Source organism: Engraulis encrasicolus, chromosome 10 (assembly GCF_034702125.1).
Source record: "Engraulis encrasicolus isolate BLACKSEA-1 chromosome 10, IST_EnEncr_1.0, whole genome shotgun sequence".
Lineage (NCBI taxonomy): Eukaryota > Metazoa > Chordata > Actinopteri > Clupeiformes > Engraulidae > Engraulis > Engraulis encrasicolus.
In genome coordinates this window covers 27,887,074-27,905,183 of record NC_085866.1, presented here as the reverse complement: position 1 = coordinate 27,905,183, position 18,110 = coordinate 27,887,074, and the positions used below count along the sequence as shown (strand labels likewise).

At 43.3% G+C, this 18,110-nt stretch overlaps 1 pseudogene; it reads right to left on the bottom strand.

The window, feature by feature from the left end:
* LOC134457435 (guanylate-binding protein 1-like) overlaps positions 1–17,827 on the bottom strand; it is a 74,905-nt pseudogene extending 57,078 nt beyond the window's left edge.
* Between the last annotated feature and the right edge of the window lie 283 nt (positions 17,828–18,110).

Sequence of the window (18,110 nt, the reverse complement as noted above, 5' to 3'; positions counted from 1 at the left end):
TGGACCTCGTACCCATGAGGCTGTGAAGGGGCAAAATCGCTTCTCATTGAAAAAGGCAGCACGATGCAATGGTCACATTGCTTGCTAGTGGATTATCAGCCTTAGGGAGAGACTATCAGGTCATCAGTTCTTGTGAGCTTAAAACAGGTACAATTGAGTCGCTGCACTTTTGACATAAAACTGTCTGTGAATTACATGGCAATATGAACACTAGACTATCAGGGCCGTAAACCAGACATTTTCAAATACCGAGGTCTAATACTGCATGCTATGCTGCATACTGTACATTTAGAATACTTCAAACCAAGGGAGTAACTTTGACTTTGACATTGGTAGGGACATAAAATTGGTAGGGGTTGGGGGGTTTGTCCCCCGAGAAAATTTAGAAAATACAGTTGTTAAAAGTACAATTTTAACGCAATATGTGAATGTATTAGCCTATGAATGAATGTAGCTCAATGGTTTTAGAGGGGGATGATTTTTGACAATTTTCATTGTGTGTGTGTGTGTGGGGGGGCTGATTATCAATCATAAGTTCATGGCACACAGATGTTATATCAATGAGCAGATGATATGTCAACGAGCGTTCCTTAGGAAGTTGGTCTTTCAATCACACGGTTGCAGGCTTAAATCCCACCCTTAGGCTACCTCTGTTTACACCTCCATCCATGACTGGAGTGAAATTGACCAAAGCAGCTAGTTCTGATACAACATTGCTCCAGAGACTTTTACCAAATAACATATAAGTCGCTTTGTGTTCAAATGTCAGCAAAGTGGTATTGCCTAACATGAAAATGATCACCAGTTCTGCCAATAGGCCTAGCCTACTCACTTTATTGACATTTAGGCCTATTTTAACAGCAACAAAAATTACACTGACATTTGCTTGCCTTTTCTTGAAATAAAAAATAAATAAGACGGGGCCTAGAAAAAAAATGTTTTGGTTCCGGTGCCGACTGACCCTTTTTATCCTCCAAAATTAGCGATGCTGTGTGGACTGTTGTAGCCTACATACAAAACAACACACTTCTTCATTCTCATAGGCTAACTCCCTATATCTCGCTTTCTTCCTGCCTGTAGCTGTGTTTGCATCATAGCAGCCTACAGGCAACACACATGCGCGTGCAAGTGTCTTTGCGCAGCGCGTCTTGACAGAAATCCCAGCGATGTCACCGCATAGTTGCGCACCAACTGTGTCACGTTGTAGGCGAATTTTAATGTTACAACATACCAGTTAGCTTTGTAGCCCTTCTACATGACCGAAATGCAATACAACACAATGATTAGGTGTAGGCCCTATCTGCGATTTTTGAATGATGTTGGTTACATACTCGTCATGGAAGAAGGCTTCCATTTCAGTCGCGTTGGATGTTCAGCGAGATCAGAACCTAGTCGCAGCAATTAGTCTAGGCTACTCAAGTAGTCCTACAGTTAAATAGACTGTAAAACAAAGCCAGGTTAATTTAATATGAAAGAAGGGAAATGTTTTGCCGAAGTGTACCTTTAGGAACTCTTTCATTTACCACATGGGTCGCGTTAACAGAGGTTTGTCCGTCATTGACAGTTTTTTTTTAAAAGGAAGACTGAAGATTCTGAAGCCTGCCCGTCCTTTCGATGATAGTTTAAATAGGCTACACCCGTATCAGTAGATCAAATGTGCATTTCAATTCGTTATTATCTGCGCTGCGCAGAGACCACATTTCTTCTTAAATAGGCCACTTTATCCTTCACCTTTCTCCGCCTCTCTCTGCTTGTCACGCAACTATTACGCATCTGCAGAGCTCCGTTCCCTGCACCCAAATAGTGAATTAGAAATTGCGATGATGTCGGCACAACTGTTCGAATAGGCTAATTAAGATTCAGAACCATTTGTAGGCCTATACGTAGGGCTAGGCTACTACATTTCCTCCCCACAATCTGATTTAATGGGAGGGCGAAGTTATCCCTCTATCGTCTTTCATAAAAGTGTCATAGGCCTATCATAAAAGGTTTTTTTTCATATCATATCCTCAGGCGTCGCCACAAACTCCTCGCTTGAAACAAAAAGTAGGCGGGCCTATGTACCAGAAATAGTAACGCACGGTGTCTTAAATAACTTTAATCTGACGTTTTGAAATGGTAGTTAGACTACACGTTACTGAAAAAAAATAGTGTCCCTACCGTCCCCACCATACATTACGCCCTTTAAGTTTGTTTTCATAAATCACTACCTTGAGGACAAATGGGGGTGGTGTATACAGACTGAATTTATCATTGTTGATCATATATCGATTTTCATCATAGATAAATTCTACATTACAGAGAAAAATGCCAAGGACATGACCTCTGTGTCCTCGATGGTAGTTACGGTCATGTAGAATATACATAAGCATCTGTAAATGTGTGTGTGTGTGCGCACGCGCATGTGTGTGCGCAGGTTTGTGTGCATGCGTGTGTGTGTACTGTACAGCATATGTAGCTTTGCATGAAGGGAAAACTATCTGAATATGGTACCCATGGGTAAACAGTTTCATCAGATAAGCATCTGTCCACTTTATTTCAACACTGTACTTCTCAAATGTACAGTAAATCATCTGTGAACTATATGCAACCTTTTGTATATGTATGTGTGTGTCTGACAGACAAATGACAGTTAATTACAAGCAGGTAATTGGAATGCTTCTGGGTCTTGAAGTTTTTCCTTGGTGCTCATCAGTGTAGGGGCTCTCAAACTTGGTCCAGGTAGACAAATGCTGAGGCACTCAAGGTTGCAATTTTTATTATAGGTCTATATATATATATATATATAGTATAATCCCTGAAGAAGGCCATGAGGGCTGAAACGCGTAGGCATTGTAGACAAATGAAAAAGTAGAAGGAATAAAAATCAACCTTGAGTGCCTCAGCATTTGTCTACCTGACACAGTTAATTGTCTGTCTACTTTCCACCCAATTCAACTCTGTACCTCTGGGATGTACAATACATCACCTATGGGCTATATGTAGCCTTGCGCATATGCATACTGTACGTACATCTGGACAGATGACAAAGATAAATGTCTGTCTGCTTTAATTGCACTCTGAACTTCTCTACAGTACAGTGTACATCTAATCTGAGGGCTATAAGTAGCCTTCTGCATATGTATACCGTTTGTCTAGGCAGCTGACACAGAAACCCACATGTGGAAGCAGAGCTGGACTGGCATGAAAAACCAGGCCTGGCATTTGTTGCCAAGACAGGTCCACTGTAGCCTGGGCGAATAGCCGACTGTTGACTCCGTCAATCAGACTGGCAAAAGCCATGAGGAATCCGTCTCCGTGGACGATGGGAGATGGTCTGATCTTACTCTATCATTTAAATTAATTGAAGTTCATGGATGGAGTACATGGATGGCGTCGCCAGGCTAGGTCCACTGTGCATGGAGAAAGACAATAAAGCCTTTGACAAAAAATGTAGTCATCTAATATGAGCTATTTTGACCCTAACAGACAAAATTATTAAGTTTATTAGTAACTGATTATCTTGGAACAGGCCTGTTTTAGGAGCATGAGGACTGATACCATTGAGGTGGAGGGCCAGGCCAAAATCATCAACAGTCCACCAGGCAAATGCCCTGTATGCCATATGGTCAATCTAGCCGTGTGTGGAAGTGAAAGGAAACACAAGTTGACCCAGCACACTGAGGCAGGAAGAGGGGTGAAGGAAGGAGGAGAAGGGAATTAGCATTAATGAGAAGGATGAAAGACGAAAGATGAAAGGAATTAGTGGAACTAAAAGGAGAATAAAGGAAAAGCAGGTGAAATGAATAGGCTGATAAAAGAGAGTGGAAGATGGAATACATGAAAAGAGAGCTAGAATGAATGAGTGCGCAAAAGACAGATGTAATGAATGAGTGAAGGAAGGAGAGAGGAATGGACTGAATAGGGAAAGCGGGAGTGGAGGAGAGAGATGACATGAATGACTGAACAAAGAGATAACATAAAAAATAACAACATGCAGCACTCCTGTATGTGCACTGGATGTATTTGTATTTGGTGAAACAGCTGGTGAAAACAACTCACTCACTCAGCTGGGGAAGTGCGCCTGGGGATGTGTGTGTGTGCGTGTGTGCGCGTGTGTGTGCGTGTTGATGTGAGATCGGTGGAAATCAGATTAACTTTCGAGGTGGTCCAGCGAATCAAATGCATACATCCATATTACACGCAGACATCAGCCATAAGCTTATCCCAGCTCCTGCTGCTCCTATGCAAGTAATGATGCAGGTGACTCTCCACCTGCCTAATGGATTTGTGGAATTGCTTTGGGATGATTGCACTCACTGCATTGCAAACAGTGTATTATTTATCTATGTATGTGGGTTTTTTGTGATTTTACCCTTCAATTTTTTATTGGTGTTTTTCTTATTTGATTGTGATTTGTACTTTTTCTATTTGCCTGTACAGTAGGGTTGTCCTTACCTGACTCTTGCCCTATGATATGCTTTTGCATACCGGGAACACTCCCGCGTGTAGTTGCTGAACACAGGCAGATGATGTAAATCAGGTTAGGGTTGTCCAACATTCGTCCAACAAATGTGATTTAAAAATAAAAGAATGTTGAATTTATGTATCGACATAATGCCTAATGTAGCCTACCGAAACACATGAAGAGTATTTAAACATGTTGTAGGACACAATGCAGTGATGAATCATCATCCATGTGTACTTTTGTGTGTGCTCTCATTTGCATAGACTAATGCTATGGTCGCATGCTTTGGGATTAATGGCTTGTTCTTTTGTGATTGGGATTCGGCCAGGGCTTGACTGGACATCTGGCATAGCAGGAATTTCCCAGTGGGCCTTGCACCCTCGTGGGCCCCTACTTTTCTTATTGTGAGGGGGACCAAAAGTGCCCGTGCCCTATTTCTCACCCAGTTCAGCCCTGGACTCGGCAAAATACAAACCTCCCCGCCTTATCCTGCATTCCAGAGTGGAAGGAGCTTTCCAATATGCAGCCAAGAGGCAGCTACCTCAACAAGCAACAAGTCAAACAGAAACTATTCCCTTCACTGTGCACTGCCATTGCTGTGCTGACATCACGATTTCAAAGTCGGTGTACTTCGATGTGGCCGCAGCTCGTGACTTGAACATTCCGCTTTGACAGGATTTCCAGTGCATTTTAGCAAGTAGGAGGTCAGAAACATGCCACCTCCCACCCTTAGGGAATGTGCCATTAGAATATGCAATAGAACGGGTAATCAAATCAGGGTTCTGAAATAAAAACAAAAGTGCAGTCCAGTGTAGTCTGAGTTTGTTAAATATTTATGTTCTCAGAGGTTTGTTTAGTTGTCCCCAACTGTTGCAATAAAATGCACTTACAACGGATGTTGGGAGAACTAGCCAAGTTAAGTTTTTTTTTTTTTTTTTAAAGAGCCATAAGGAGCCAAGCCAGGTAAACTCAATGAACTCTAACAAACTTTTATTGACTGTCAGTTTAGTCTAGCACCACAGTATTGCTAAACAAACAAACAAAAAAAAACACACAATGACATTGCTATCTGTGAGTATCTGGGTTTACCTCTGTGTTAATCTGTGTGGTAAATCGTTGGGGAGGGCTCAGGTAGATGAATACACAGCATTTAAGCAGTTCTTTGAATACCAATCAGGTTCACTACAACGTTCAGCTTCATCAATGGTGCAACAAAGGACTGTTCATTTCATGTTATAGTCTGCTTTATGTAGTTGGCTACTAGTTGAGGTATTGTCTTCAAAAATGTTTTTCACTTTGTAAATGGGGCATAATGGGTCATGTGTTTTTAAAAAACATTAATGTATCCGTGTACAATATTTCTGATTATTGTGTGTGTGTACATGCATGCACCTGCATTGTGTGTGTGTATCTACGGTATAAGCCTGGTGCCATCAAGCCTGCCAGAGGGTGGATATAGAAGAGAGAGTTACAAATGCAACACAGAGGGTGGGTGGGTATATAAGAGAGAACTGCAAATGCAACACAGAGGCAGGGTGGTATGTAAGAGAGAACTGCAAATGCAATAGATTGCAATTCAGTGCTGCTTCCCATCTCTCTCCTCAGATCTCTCCCATGCTGACTAGAGGAAGGCTGAATATGCCATCGATGGACTGCCAGTTTGAATGACTCTCTCCTCTCCTCCTCTTTTCTCTGCCCTTTTGCCAGTTTGAATGACTCTCTCCTCCTCTTTTCTCTGCCCGTTTGCTCCTCTCATCTTTCCTCTCCCTTTCTATTCAATGAATGAGTTAATAAATAAATGAATGTATGAATGAATGAAGTTTTTTTTTTAATTCCGTAATCTGCCCTCAATCCTCTCCTTTCCACTCTTCTCATTTCTCCTCAGATCTCCTCTCCTCTTCCCCCTTCTTCTTGTCTCCTCTCCTCTCCTCTCCTTTCTCCTCTCGTCCCCTTCTTCTTGTTAACTGGCTAACCGAGGCCATATGTCCTAAAAACCCAAGACAAAACTGAACCCTCCCAACATCACCCCATTCCCCAAGGGGCCTCATGTACCTTGTAGCACAATGTACCTCTGTCAAGTAAACGAATTAAATGAACAAAATGTGCCGGGGTACCCCTTCCTCCATCTATTTTGGGGCTACCACCATCCTTGCTTTCTCTTCTGTACTCTTCTGAGAGAGAGAGAGAGAGAGAGAGAGAGAGAGAGAGAGAGAGAGAGAGAGAGAGAGAGAGAGAGAGAGTGTAGGAGAAACAACATATGGTAAAGCGGTAGTCCTATAGAAAACACAGTTGGCTATTTAGAAATTCTGTGTATCTACATCATTGACTATATACTGTAGGAAATCCTATATTTGCATAGAAATAACACATCAGTTGCTGTCAAATACTGTTTCTTGAAAATGCTTGTAAGCTAAACTCTTCTCTTCATTACTATTCTGTGCACTAGGTGATCATCCCGCTCCCATAGCATCCCAAAGCACTGCCACACTGAAGGATAATCTCACCAGCTCAGACGCTAGGCAACTCTTCTTTTCCCACTGTGACATCATGCCACATCCACTATTTACAGAGAACTCTCAAACGTAGAAAACAGAGTAATTACCACTTAACTGAAAATCACTGTTTGGAGCTCTCTAAAGGAAACAGCAGAGACAATTCAATGCGAGGATTAAGTGGAGAATCAATATAAATGGGACATGCCCTATAATCGTTGAAGAAGGTCTGCACACTGCGGAAAAAGCTCCAGAAAATACAGTTTACTAGATTAAAACAGCAAGGTTTCGATCACCCTGGATCTTCTTCAGGCATATTTAATTTAATAAACTTTATTTTCTGGAGCTTTTTCACTCTAAGTGTTGAACTGCAATATGGAAGCAATATTTTTTGCAATTCAACACTCACGAGAATTGGAGAATTGAACACTCATTTAGAGCATATTTGGTCTCTTACATCAAGAGTGTTGAACTAACACTGGAATATATACAGTGTTTTAACGTGAAAGTGAAAGTCCACCTGGGCAACTCCAACTCCCATTGTCATTGTCACAACACACAGTGCTCACTGCAAACAACAAAATTGCATTCATGTCTCACCTGTGTAAGGGGGCAGCCCCCAATGGCGCAAAGGGAGCAGTGCGGCAGGACGGTGCCATGCTGAGTGTACCTCAGTCATGGAGAAGGATGAGGGAGAGTTCTGGTTAATTACTCCCCCCACCAACCGGTGGGTTGGGATTTAAACTGTCAACCATTGGGATACAAGTCTGATGCCCTAACCGCTTACTCACAACTGCCCAATGTTGCTTGCTCAAAAGTATAGGGATGCTGAATAAAAGCACTATAAGTCCTGAAGGCCTACACTGCCCTTTGTTAGCTGTGCTCCAATTAACACAGCGTCATATCTTTCCTCTACCTCAGCTTTCAGTTGGCATTTCCTCTTAGGTAATAGTGTCCTTGTTGTAATAGTTCTAGGAAATAATAGGCTATTTTTATAGTTCTGGTAAGAATATTGTTTTCACATTGAACATTGATCTGTTGTGTGTATTATCTTTACATTTACACTGATTTGCATTTGATCGAAGGACATCATAGATTTCATTGTATTCCTGTTAAAATCTGCAACTCTTGGCCCTGCCGTGGCTCTATCGGTAGGACACTGGGCTGCTATGCTGATGATCCGGGTTCGATTCCGGCCTGGGTCATTTGCCCACCCCTCCCCATCTCTCTCCCCACTCGCTTCCTGTCTACCTCTCATACTGTCTCATCATCAATAAAGTCGAAAAGATACAAAAATAAAGGTGTTACTCTTGAAGTAAAGGGCTTTAAAAGACATACAATGAAATGCTTCCTATTAGACGTACAAACCCCAACTCCGATGAAGTTGGGACGTTTGGTAAACAGTGAATAAAATTAAAATGCTATCATTTTCAAAACATTCAATCTATTCATTAGATGGAGAATAGTGAAAAGACAACATATTAAGTGTTAAAACCAAGAAAAAAGATTGTTTTGGGGGACATATGTACTCATTTCTATTTTGATAAATCCAACACGTCTCAAAAGAGTTGGGACGGGGACAATAAATGGCAGCAAATGTCGAGGAAGACTAAAAACAAAACAAAAGTCAACACTTAACAGTTAAATACATTAACCAATGAGATGATATAAAAAAAACAGTGTTAATTCCTATCTTGGACATGACATGATGGGTTTATTCCTTGTCATGTTTTGCAAATGATGGGTTTATTCCTTTGCTGTTTTATGTAGTGCTTAGTGTGACAGGTCTTGACCAAAAACCCATTTTATTTTATCACCTGCTGGTCCTTATGATGGAGCCAAACTGTTTAAAACATAGTAGAGAATGCAATTTGACCTTACTATGTGGCAGTAATCGAAAAAAATATAATGCATGAGTGGCTTTTCATGCTGTTTAAAACCCATTTATACCATTCAGCACTGTATTTAACTCTACAGATGAGTGAGAACATCTTAACCAATGCACTACTGCACCCGCACGCCATCATGGAGGCTGACTTTTGAAGCTAGCACTAACACAAGTTGGATGGTCCATTTTCACTGTAGCACAGGATGTGCCATGCTCTATTATTGTCAAAAAGAATGGACTTCTACAACTTCTGCTGACTTCTGTAAGCAAAGGACTGTTTCCCATGTCTTCTGGGTCTATTTCAAGTGAGCTCAGGTGCTTAGGAGAATGTTACACCCCTGTATCATTTGCACGCATTAAGCATTCTTAATATGGTCAATTTTCAATAGCTCTAGCACTCCAGGAATTAGAGTGAGACTACAGCCAATATATATTTCATGATGTCATGAACCTATACAATGATTTTATGAACAAAAATATGTCTTATATACACTCAATCGTGGTATATCAAAGGGAGTTCACAAATGTATGTAATAACTATGGTAATTATTCCCTTTGCATCTTTAATTCTGAGTGACTCAGCCTCTCTGTGATGATCTTATACCTGGACACCTATATTGTCCATCAGTACAATTCATTTTGAAATGTTCCTCTTTGTTGTTTTATCTTATTTGGATGTTTACTAAATTTCACTGATCCCCGTCCCAACTCTTTTGAGACGTGTTGGATTTATCAAATTAGAAATGAGTACATATGTCCCCCAAAACAATATTTTTTCTCGGTTTTAACACTTAATATGTTGTCTTTTCACTATTCTCCATCTAATGAAAAGATTGAATGTTTTGAAAATGATAGCATTTTGATTTTATTCACTGTTTACCAAACGTCCCAACTTCATCGGAGTTGGGGTTTGTACATGTATTTTACTTAGGCAAGGGCCTGTGTGACGTTATGAGCCTAGTAGTCATGAGTCATCTTCACATGTCATTCAGTCGTTGCTGATGGGAGTTTTTCCTCCCCAAGATCCCACTGCACTGTGCCAAATAGGCCGCCCTCAGTCATTCCTCAAACCCATTCAGTCAATCAAGAATCCTAGCAGTCAATGAATTGTGCACTGGCTTTTGTATATCAGAGAATGAGAGAGAGAGAAAGGGAGGGAAAGGAGTAGGGGGCAGAGACAGATAAGAGAAGAAAAGGGATTTGTTTGGTTTACAAGGGAACTGCTTAAGCTTGAAATGAGGAGGGTTCCGTTTTAGAATTAAGAAGGCGTATTCTGACTGGCATGTGGCTTTGTCCTCTTAAAGGTCTATGAGCTCCTGACAGATACATACATACACACACACATACGCACACATGCACGCGCACACACACATATGCACGCACGCACACACACACACAGACGCACACACACCACATAGGCATAATGCCATATATAACTTATAACTGTAATTGTAAAAAACTTTGAACTAACCTTTTAAGCCCACCCTCTGAGTTCATTTAGTCTGTGCATATGACAAAACACAGACCGACTCGCAGCATTAATGTTAATATCGATAGGCCTAAAATTACAATATTTCCTATCACAAATTGCCAGAGTTGGACCTTTTCGTGCCATTGTTGCTTTTATTGTGCCAATGGCCATCTCTGTGGCTATTAAACCGTACAGTTTTCAACCATAAGTATAGCTCAGTCAGACACCACGTCGCCTTGCTCTGGATGTGTGATGAGCCAATTGAGAATCATGAGCTCCATTTTGATGGCCAGATCAAGACCAGATACAAGAAGTGTAACATCCTACAGTTTAAATACAGTTAGATAGTAATGTAACATAACTTGAAGATGGCAGTGACGGGTAATAAATAATACATTACAGTTAACTTGCTCTCTCTGTTAAATAATGTCTGTAAAGATTTTTACATATCATGCCTGGGAAGACTCTCGTTCATCCAGGTGATGCTATCCAAAGGATTAGATATCAATGCTAGTCCATTCCATTACTGTACGAGTTAATGCTGCAACTTCCAGGACACATCAGTGGTGGCACCTTTATGACACAAGTCTGTCCTAAATCTTCGACGGAATCGTGTTAATATTCACAACTGACTAAAAATTGTATCAGATCCAGTCTGTAGGTGTTATGCGTTCAAGTCTTGTACTAATAGTTTAAGACTGAGAAACTGAGGCCAGCTTGATTAACAAAACATTTAAAAAAAAATTATGAACTAAGGCGGTTCTGCCTAAAAGCATGGCTGCAAACCCAAGTAACGGTTCGCCGAGGACAACAACTCTCCCCCCGATCTCCAGGACATCTGCAGCCATACGCCGCCAGCCTCCTCCTCTTTTCTCTCCCTGGCAAGACAAGGCAAAATAGCGCATCTCATACACAGATGCACTTCAATGCGATTCAGTGAAATAAAAAAATAAGAACACAGCAAAAGAAATGAAAAAAAAAATATATAGGCCTATTAATATATAGAATAAACCTAGGCCTAACCCTAGAACACAATAGTGAAAATCAGTGAATATTATAAAATATGAATATTATAAAAATGAATAAAAATCTAAGGCAAAGTTAAAATATTAAAATCAAAACGTAATAAATCGGAATACTAAGACAACGCCTCTGACAACAGCTTTGTCTTGAGTCTGGACTTAAAACTCAACAGTAGGAGCATTTCTCTACACTGTTCCAAAGCTGAAGGCTTCCTCACCTGCTTCTTCTTTGGGCGACGCGCCTCCTCCTTCACCCTGTTCTCCTCCTCACGCAGCCGTGTCACCTCCTCCTCCAGCTCGCGCATGTGCCTCCCTGACTGCTCCTTCAGGGCCGCCTCCTGCTCCTGACACACATACACACACACAATAGATTCGCTCACACACCAATCACACACACACACCAAACACACACACCCACGGTCTCTCTCTCTCTCTTACTCGGAGTTTGGCCTCCAGTACCCGCTGCACCTCCTCCTGGTGTCGTCTGTTCTCCTCCTCCATCTTCTCCTCCATCAGCCTGACGGCCTCCTCATACTTCCTCTGCATCTTCCTCTCCACCTCCTGCAGCATAGCAGTGTGCTCCACCTCTAGAGCGCGCATCCTCTCAGCCTGCTCCCTCAGCAGGGCCTCCTCTACACACACACATACATGTACACAGGCACACACACACACACACACACACACACACATGCATGTACGCAGACACACATGCATGTACGCAGACACACACACACACACACACACACACACACACACACACACACACACACACACACACACACACACACACACACACACACGCACACATTCAGATTCATAGTGTGTGTATGTGTGTACTGTATGTGATACCCAAACAACTTCACTATTAACCACTCTGTTGCTCTGCTTGCGTAAGTGTGACTGTGTGTGTGCACGAGTCTGTACCAGTAATTGTCCTGTACAGTATCTGTTGCTGTGTGTGTGTGTGTTAGCCTGATTATCATGACTTTAAAATCTCTTCGAGACTTGGTCTGACCAAGAGCATAACAACTAACATTCTCAAACCGCATGGGTGACCAACCTCCCTTGGTTTGCTACTGGTCAAGGGCAGGAGAGGCTGATCCAAAGTTTAAACCAAACATTTTCTTAGTCCCAATAGAACCTCTCTGCTTAAACCACGTCACTGCCTTGAACACGCCTCTACCCAGCACCGTTGGTGATGCTCAAAGTTGATTGCTTGCGTTTGTGTGCGTGTGTTACCCTGTCTTTGCTGCTCAGCTTGCGTGAGTGAATGATCTGCAGCCAGGATGCTCTCTCCAACACACATCTTTGCTTTCAGATAGGACATCAGCATCTCCTCCCTCTACGCACGCACGCACGCACGCACGCACGCACGCACGCACGCACGCACGCACGCACGCACACACACACACACACACACACACACACACACACACACACACACACAGGAGTCAAGTATCTATCTAGTATGCCTGTACCATGATGCAGAGTACTCCAAGTCAGTCCTGTACCCACACGCACTCCTCATACCACACACACACACACACACACACACACACACACACACACACACACACACACACACACACACACACACACACACACACACACACACACACACACACACACACGCACACACAGTGTTCTCACCATGATTCCAGTGGTGTGTTGCTGTCTGTAGAGTGCTGTGGCGTGCTCCAAGGCCCCCCTGTACTCCTTGTAGCCCCCCGTCCTTATGAATTCCCCACGAGACACACTGTCCTCCAGGGGCCCGAAGACACGGGACAGCACCTCACCACACGCACGTCGAGACTCTTCAACGTTACGGCAGCACCACTCCCCGTAATTTTCAGCCATTTTCCTCTGGGGAGTGATAGAAATGGTTATTCCTATAGGTACTATAGGGGGCAGTAGAGAGGGTGTTATTGGGCTTGTTCGTTATGGGGTATGCAGCACATGTGCACTGTGAAATTAAAATCCATTTTGGCTGGGAAATTCTTACTTATAATTTTCAAACTCTTTTCTAGCATGCAACATCACAGTGGGGCCATTCTTCCCTTTCCTTCTACCAAGTGACATACCTGTACTCCAGCCCAGGGTTGTTTATGCTAGCAAACTCATGGCAATTATGCTACCAAACATTCTGCGTAATACATGGGTTTCCTGTTTATAAACATTCTGACGTGCAGCGAGGGAGCAAGAAATGCTAAGCTAAATGCTAAGCTATTTCAAGAAGGCAGGGCTTTATCTTCCATTTTTCAGTCCTTGCCACCAACAAATTCTTTCAAACATGTTCTCTTTTCATCTTAAAGAATAAACATAGTCTACAATATGTAGTGTGATTCGATACGAGCCACCAGTGTCGCTGAAACACCAATTAATTTGACAAGCTACAGGACAGAGAGATTCTCAGAAATTTAAACCCGTTTGTGTAGCTTGTGGAGACCCCCCTGATTCAGTTGTGTGGAATTACACAGAAATCTCCCAAGAGCCATGCTAATGAAAGTGTGCCATGTTATGTAAATGAGTATGTACCATAAGCTCATCCTGATAGGTATGTTCCCAGTCGTTAAAGGAGGCCTTGGTGAAGATGCTAATGGCTTGGGTGCTGGCGTCGGAGTGGATCTGTGACAGCGCCTCCAGTGTCTCGGAGGGCAATTGCACAGAGCGCTGCATCTCCCTCTGGTAGTGTGCCAGAGCCTCTGCCACAGTCCGCCCGTTCTGGATCAGCACGAGCGTCTCTACAGCGCTCTCCAGACACTGCACCATCCCACTGCGGATCGCCTCCACATAGGTCTCTGCTAGGCAGCCCAGCACTGTAGTGCGAACATACACACACACACACACACACACACACACACACACACACACACACACACACACACACACACACACACACACACACACACACACACACACACACACACACACACACGTAACTGTTATTACTTACAATTCCTGGAACAATGTGTTAGGTGACTTGTTAGGTGACTTGCAGGTACAGACAGTGGTGAGGGTCAAACTGGTTACTCTTCCTCCTCCATTTGGCCACAGCTGCCACAATAGCTGTACCGGTAATTGTAATTTGCACATCGTATGGCAGTAATTGACAGAGCTGCACTGCTGTACTGATTCATCCTGACATAATCTGAACATGTTTCTGCACAGTCTTTAAGTTCAAATCGTGTTGTTTTAAAACTATACATTTACGCTGAATGTGAGCACAAGAAAAGGTAAACCTGTACAAATACCACACTAACTAATATAGTAATTGGTCAATACACACTCCTGCCAGTGACTCCAAGGCCACCCCTCATGGTTTTGGGCTGGGCATGGTTGAAAATGTAGCAGCAGAACTTCTTGGCGTCCTCAAGGAAGCTCTCGTTCAGGTCAGCATCAGTCACAGCCACTATTAAGACTTTATTCGCAACACTAGGTTTACAAGAATATGTACACAAAACTGGAGTACACCGCAATGAATAGCTTCCCACTGGTTACCTCGACGAACTTCTCAGTCAAATTAATAACATATCCGCATTTCGAAATGAAATCAACTACTGTAGCCTACTGACACGGGGTTCACCCAATCACAAGTCGGAGCTCCAGTCTCCGGTCCCTCCCCCCTCCTCTCTCTTCTCCATTCACTCCCAGTGAGGCTCAGTCTCAAAATCAAAAAAATTTCACGGCAATAGCCAATGACCGTTTAGCATTTTGCCATTGAAAAACCATACAATCCCACATGCCATTGAAGTCCATTGAGACTCGACTCGCTTGCGTTGTCATGAGCGGAAAAAAAAACTCGTGCGAGCCTCGGGATCTTATTACAGATTGGTATAATCTATAAGTTGAGCACATGCATTTTCTATGGAGCTGGGTCTGAAATAGCAATGTTATTAAGTCGTGTAAAGCATTAGTTTACATACTATTCTCCGTGATTTTGGACAGGAGGCGGCGCCTCCCTTGTACTCAAGGAGGAATCGCCTCTGGTGTGTATGTGTGTGTATGAACACGTGTGTGTGACCTGGTTTGAGCTTAAGTGCTTTCTCCAGGTACTCATCAGCAGTGATGGGTTTGCCATCCAGCTCCAGCTCCAGAGTGAAGTATCTGACGGTCCACACGAAGGAGGGGAAGACACGCATCAGCTCCGTGCTCTGACTGTACTCACTGCTCTTCACCTGGATGAGCTTCGTCAGTTCCGTCACATACCTGAGGGGGGCGCTGTTGAGGAGACTAATATGCTAGCAAAACACCACACTCACACAGTACTCACAGCTAGCACTACACCTCTACATCGGGTGCGCACATGTATACTCTCCGCATACTATGTTTCCTGGTTGACATTCGATCAACAAAATTCCTGTTTAAGTGTGTGACATTATACAAGGTACCGTAATTTCTATGGCAGCACTAGATAATGCGGTAACACTTTCTTTTAAGGTACAGTTACCTTACATAATTACTGTGTATTTTCTTAGTAACAACAGGGTAACAGAGAGAAGTTAGATGGTATCTGTAACTTCTCTCTGTTACCCTGTTGTTTCCTAGAAAATACACAGTAGTTTCACTTTCGTAGTAATTCTGGAGATATGTGTATTACATTTACTTTAGTAATTATCCTCTTTTTAGATACCATGTAATTTCTCTCTATTGTTGTTACCTAGAAAGTACACGGTAATTACTGTACCGTAAAAGCAAGCGTTACGAAATGTTTAAATGCACTTACTGCAAAACCTATCCTTACCCCTAAGCAGATTTTCAAAACTGACCAGTGAAGCTTGAGCTGGCCAATAGGACTCGGATTACATATGCCTACTGCCATATTTGTGATTCATGCAACTTTTTACCAAATTATTATCATTTCATAAATCATAAATAATTAGATCCAAATTATTATGCAAATGACAATTTTTCACTGATTTTCGTAAAAAGTCAATATGTAAGACAGTCGTCATTGGTTGTTCAAGTCATCAACCATTAGGGTGCAAATCAAATGTTTCTGAACAAACCCTCTAATCATATGATTTCTTTTCTGTTTAAAAATAAAAACAGTGTAGAATCCAGGGAGAACAGGGATGACCCCACTGCATCACCCTCCCAGCTAATGCTACACCACACTCAGCTACAACTATGACATTACACCCCCCTCCCAAATAAATACAATGTACTGAAGACCCAATTACTGTATGGGCCCCATGATCTCTCACTGGGCACGGGACAACTGACCCCTTTGTCCCGCCCTGTCGGCTTCCCCGTGTGTGTGTGTTTGTGTGTGTGTGTGTGTAAGGATACTGTAGTTTCTCCAGTGCGCCATTGTCAATGGTGCCCATGCTGTTGTAGACCAGAGTGCTGCTGAGGAGAACAGCCAGACAGAAGATCCGCGTGTCATGTTTCTCTTCGCCCTGGAAAACACACAGCAAACAGCATAAACACAAACGTGCACGTGCGCACGCGCGCGCACACGCACACGCACGCACGCACGCACGCACGCACGCACGCACGCACGCACACACACACACACACACACACACACACACACACACACACACACACACACACACACACACACACACACACACACTGTATACACACACCTTGTCCATGCCTCCTAATCCTTCAGTGTCCAGCAACACCAGAGTGTGTCCTGTGTAAGAAAGCAAAAACAAGTTCATGAGGTACTGAAGGTGTGTGTCAGAGTGTGTGTGACCCTGTGTGTGTGTGTGTGTGTGTGTGTGTGTGTGTGTGTGTGTGTGTGTGTGTGTGTGTGTGTGTGTGTGTGTGTGTGTGTGTGTGTGTGTGTGTGTGTGTGTAAGTCTAAGTCTAAGTGTAAGTGTAAGATACACACCTGGTTTGCTTGGGTGAGGTACACACCACATCCATATTCCTTTGGTTTCAGACGCGATGGTGCTGCCCAGGGCAAAGCCTGAGGAGTTAGGAGGATCATCTTTTAAACACCAGTCTCACATTCCCACCCAGCTTTTTTACTGCATTTGATCAGGCACCAATTTGTGATGCCAAAGGCATAACTAGCATGTTGCATGTTGGCACAGTTGCCTAGATCTAGACCTAACAGTCAATGAAGTTATGCAGCTGTGAGGGCTTCTTTTTGACTTGCCAAAGGCATACCATTGGCATCTGGTCAAATGGAGTCAATTGACACATAAGGATGAGACTGTGCAGTACATTCACCTGTGTGTTTGCACATGTTTCAGGACTGTGTGTGTGTGTGTGTGTGTGTGTGTGTGTGTGTGTGTGTGTGTGTGTGTGTGTGTGTGTGTGTGTGTGTGTGTGTGTGTGTGTGTGTGTGTGTGTTCTACTACCTCTCTGTTTCTGGGCCAGCCTGTTCATGAGGAAGGATTTCCCCGTGCGGTAGAGCCCCACCACGGCCACCACCACCACCGGCTGCTGGATCTGGTCCAGGATCTGCAGCGCCCCCTGTTGGACCCTCATGCAACCGTCTGGCCCATTGTCCACCAGGCACACTGGCTCCTGCATGGCCACTGATGCCATATTTTTGACACACAAGTAAGTGTGCACGCACACGCGCGCCTGCACGCAGGCACATGCATACAAACGTACACACACACACACAAATATGTACGCAGACGGACACCAAACACACACACACACACACACACACACACACACACACACACACACACACACACACACACACATGTACACACACACACAGACACGCTCACACATGTACACACACACACAAAACACAAACATACACACACATGTGCACGCACACACACACACTCACACACACACACTCACACACACACAC